Source organism: Schistocerca americana, unplaced genomic scaffold (genome assembly GCF_021461395.2).
Source record: "Schistocerca americana isolate TAMUIC-IGC-003095 unplaced genomic scaffold, iqSchAmer2.1 HiC_scaffold_1134, whole genome shotgun sequence".
Lineage (NCBI taxonomy): Eukaryota > Metazoa > Arthropoda > Insecta > Orthoptera > Acrididae > Schistocerca > Schistocerca americana.
The window spans coordinates 7,501-12,500 of record NW_025725192.1 but is presented as its reverse complement, the minus strand read 5'-3'; the positions used below and the strand labels follow the sequence as shown (position 1 = coordinate 12,500).

The window sequence follows — 5,000 nt, the reverse complement described above, 5'->3', positions numbered from 1 at the left end:
TCTTTGACCGCCACCACGTCAGGCTTGCGGATGCCCTCAGGTGTTCGGAGGTGGGGCTCCACAGAGACATTGAAGCCCCTCTGCGCGAGTCCACGGGCGACATAACGCACTACAGCGTCATGGCGCTTGACCCGGGACCCGTGCGTCCTAAAGCAAGCCTGAAGTACGTGGTTGGCGGTCTCCACGGCCTGGCACCCCGCGCGGCATCTGGTGTCCGCCACCCGCCCGCGACTGCGCCGTGCCTTCGTAGGGAAGGCGTTGATGCGGGCGCGGAGGGCGTCGATGTATTCACGCCCAGATAGCAGGCGACTGGTGTCGGCGACCCACTGATGTTGGCCACTGACGGCGGCAGAAGATGACAGTGCCGCACCGTCAATGGCGATGTGTAGGCGCGCCGCCCACATTTCCCCAACCTGCGTTGACGATTTGAGGAGGTGGCCCTCCCACATTAGGTGGCGCTCCAGCACCTCGATCTCACGCTGTACCTCATCCATGCCTACACCGTCGCAGGCTGGCCCTATCTTCTTCAGCGCCAGGAGACGGGACCGACGGAGGGTCGGACCCATCCATCGGCAAGATGGAATGCCGAGGCCCCCCTGGGCAACAGGAGCGTGGAAGTATCCCAGGGGGGTGTCCGCCGGAAGGCGGAACCATCTCCTGACGGCGGCCCGGATGGTAACGTCGGCCGACTTCAATGCACCCACCCGGGTGCGGCTGAGGGCCAGCCCGTGGTACAGGCCAGGGAGAAGTACGTTGGTGAGAGCGTGGAGGCGCTGTTGCGGCTTCAGCGGAGCTCGGGAGATGACGTCAAGCTGCTCCACCAGGTGGCTACGTGGATTGAAGACACAGCGACCCGCCGTGGAAAATTGCAGCCCCAGGTACCGGAAGGTTTCACCCACACGCAGGGCAGGCATGGTGGTATTGCCTGCTGTGAAGGTGACATTGCTGTCCACCTTCACCTTCTTCTCGCGCCCTGACGCGACTAAGGCGAGGGTGAAACACTTCCGGGCGTTGATCTGCAGCCCCAGGTGGGCGAGGGCTGCGGTAGCTGCGTCGATGAGGGACTGCAAGCCCCTCGGGGTCGCTGCAAACAGCAAGACGTCATCTGCAAAGGCCGCAGCGTTGACTCTGCGACCGAGGATCCGAGCTCCGATGTGGGAGGGCAGTTGGCCTAAAACGTAGTCCACCGCAAAGTTGAACAGGAGGGGGGAGAGGGGATCGCCCTGGCGAACGCCCCGTGCTGGCTGCACAGACACGCCCACGCCGGCGCCGTCCGCTATCACTGTCGTGCTGCCCTCGTAGCACCGCTCGACATACTCGACAAAGCAATCCGGCAGGCCATGCGCCTTCAGCACGGGGCGAAGGGCAGCATGATCTACCGAATCGAATGCCTTAGATACGTCGATCGATGCCACAAAGACAGAGCGGCAGGAGCGAACTGCGTCGGTGAGAGCAGTGTCCAAGATGAAGGTATTTTCCAACATCCCATCCCGAGGGATGAATGCCCGCTGACGTTCGTCCACAGCACAAGCGCGCATCAGGCGTGACGCGAGAACCTTGTGGAAGGTCCGCGCCAACACCGAGCAGACCGTAATGGGGCGAAAGTCAGCGGGGGATGTTGGTGCAGCCGTTTTCGGGAGAAGGGACGTCCGCGCGCGAAGCAGGCGTTCCGGAAGGGCGCGGGCCAGAAGGAAGAGATTCATCACTTTCACCAGGACTTCGTGCGGCAGACGCCGCAACTCCGCTGGGGTAAGGCCGTCCGGCCCGGCTGCTGATCCCCTGGGCGGCAACGCGGCGGCGACCTCCTCATGTGTGACCGGCCCCCATATGCACTCGAGAGCGACAGGCTCTGAGTGCGGGAGGAGGCGGTCACGAATGAAGCCCGCGGTGGAGATGGGCTTCTTGGTGAAGAGGTCCGCCCAGAAGTCCAGCAGACCAGGGATGGCAGGTGGCGGCTGGAGCAGGGTGCCATCCAAGAGGCCGCGCACGCAACGCGCACGCGACCGTCGGAAGGCATCCTGCGTTCTCGCGTACTCCCAGCGGCGCCGCTTGCGCTTCTGCGTCGGCGGCGCGGCAGGCGGCCGCTTCGATGGTTGGCGCGGCCGCTGTGTCCTGGTGATCGATCTCTCCCCTCTGGACCCGACCGACGCAAGGGCATCCGGGAGCATGCCCAGGATGACATCGGGCGGCGTGCCCCGCCCCAGACCGATGACACGATCCAGGGCAGAGAAACGCTGGGCGGAAGCGGGTAGCCCCGCCAGATGCTCCCAGATGGCGGCGTCAGTCGGCCCCTCCGGCGGCGGCCCGGTGGTGTCGGCCGCGAAGTCCTCGGCTGCGTCGACGGGCGGCGCAGCGGCCTCGCCCGCGTCAGGCAGCGGGCTCGCCGCTCCCCGGCGGGACGCCGGCTCTTCCCCCCGACCGATCTCAAGCGCCTCCATGAATTGGCGGACAAGCTGCTTGTGGGCAGCTTGCCGCCGTCGGCACTTGATTGCCTCAAGCGTTCGGTCGGGGAACATCCTGATGAGCTCTTGATTTACAAAGAAGAACCGGGCGTCCCTCTCGAGGAACAGTTCGGCCTCTGCCTTGGCGAGCGACAGGACTTCTTCCTCCGTCCACCTCGCGCGATGCCTCTCCGTGACGATCTCCGCGTTGGCGGCCGCAAGATGTTGGCGGCGGCGATGGACCCCGAGACCGTTCTTGGTTGTAAAGCTGCGGTGGCACTCACTACAGGTATACATAGCTGCAAAAGTTACAAGATTTTCGGCACGGCCGGTTGGCCGGCTAGGTGCTGGGGGAGTTGGGGTGGCACCTTCAGCGGAAGGGCCACCACTTATTCTCTGCTTACTGCCCCCAACTAAAAAAAAGGGATAGTGCGAGGGGGGGCTGGTAACCCCCCCAAGCCCCTGGTGCGGTCTTCCACTCTGCGAAATCAGCGGGCCCACGAGAAGGGGAGAAGACTGCAGGAGAGGAGAGGCTAAGAGGGCTAGGCCCATGTATTGCGCATCACTCTCCCTGTAACTATAACCCAAGGAAGGCACCTCGCAGCAGCAGCACGACTACATCAAGACCGCACTTCGAGAAGCCAAGTCCGGATGCAGCCACACCACCGCCACTTGGCCAGATTAAGAGAAGTCATAGTTAACTCACGCCGTTTACCCGCGCCTTGCTTGAATTTCTTCAACGTTGACATTCAAAGAGCACTGGGCAGGAATCGCTTTGGACGGAGGCCGGATACTGAACGGGGTACCCCCCACAAGCACCAACCACGCGACCCGACTCCTGGGAACCCCAGTTAACGAGTAGACGTGAGTGTCACCGTACCACAGCAGGGTGGTCACCGACGAGAACCGCCAGATCGCTTACCCAGCCGGACCTGTGGGATGACTTTCGTGTTACGCCCGAACCCCAGGCGGCAGGGACACTAGGGACGCGGCGGAAAGAGCAACGCCGCCACCTAGTGTGGGACTAGTCACCGGGGACGACACCCGGCGGCCGCCAGAAATGAGGGCGCAGGCTATCGGCACTGATATATGAAAATGGGCCGGTCGCCTAACGCACCACAAAAACCTACCGGGCGGCCGCCACGGAAACAATAGCCACAGGACCTGCGTCCCAGGTGCAGTGAGAAAGGTTAGAACCACCAGTCTCGGTCGCACCTATGCCCCTCCGTGAAGCGGTTACTGTGCGGGTGTACCCGATGGGTTAATGACCAGTCACCCTGAAGGGGATACCTGGACGGCGCCCGAATGAAGTCCAATGTAGTGGAAATCACATTGCGTCAACACCCGCTAGGGCCATCGCAATGCTTTGTTTTAATTAGACAGTCGGATTCCCCCAGTCCGTGCCAGTTCTGAGTTGATCGTTGAATGGCGGCCGAAGAGAATCCGCGCACCCGCGCGCCCCCGGAGGAGCACGCTAAGGCGGACGCGGCCTCGCAGCAAGGAAGATCCGTGGGAGGCCAAGGCACGGGACCGAGCTCGGATCCTGCACGCAGGTTGAAGCACCGGGGCGCGAACGCCGCGCAGGCGCGCGCATCCTGCACCGCCGGCCAGCACGAGGCCAACCAACGGCGAGAGCAGACCACGCCCGCGCTAAACGCCCGCACTTACCGGCACCCCTACGGCACTCACCTCGCCCAGGCCCGGCACGTTAGCGCTGACCCACTTCCCGACCAAGCCCGACACGCCCCGATCCTCAGAGCCAATCCTTATCCCGAAGTTACGGATCCAATTTGCCGACTTCCCTTACCTACATTATTCTATCGACTAGAGGCTCTTCACCTTGGAGACCTGCTGCGGATATGGGTACGAACCGGCGCGACACCTCCACGTGGCCCTCTCCCGGATTTTCAAGGTCCGAGGGGAAGATCGGGACACCGCCGCAACTGCGGTGCTCTTCGCGTTCCAAACCCTATCTCCCTGCTAGAGGATTCCAGGGAACTCGAACGCTCATGCAGAAAAGAAAACTCTTCCCCGATCTCCCGACGGCGTCTCCGGGTCCTTTTGGGTTACCCCGACGAGCATCTCTAAAAGAGGGGCCCGACTTGTATCGGTTCCGCTGCCGGGTTCCGGAATAGGAACCGGATTCCCTTTCGCCCAACGGGGGCCAGCACAAAGTGCATCATGCTATGACGGCCCCCATCAACATCGGATTTCTCCTAGGGCTTAGGATCGACTGACTCGTGTGCAACGGCTGTTCACACGAAACCCTTCTCCGCGTCAGCCCTCCAGGGCCTCGCTGGAGTATTTGCTACTACCACCAAGATCTGCACCGACGGCGGCTCCAGGCAGGCTCACGCCCAGACCCTTCTGCGCCCACCGCCGCGACCCTCCTACTCGTCAGGGCTTCGCGGCCGGCCGCAAGGACCGGCCATGACTGCCAGACTGACGGCCGAGTATAGGCACGACGCTTCAGCGCCATCCATTTTCAGGGCTAGTTGCTTCGGCAGGTGAGTTGTTACACACTCCTTAGCGGATTCCGACTTCCATGGCCACCGTCCT

The 5,000-nt window shown here is 62.7% G+C and overlaps 1 pseudogene; it reads right to left on the bottom strand.

Moving 5' to 3' along the window:
- The window catches only part of LOC124561036, an 8,529-nt pseudogene that overhangs the window by 1,961 nt on the left and 1,568 nt on the right, over positions 1 to 5,000 (bottom strand).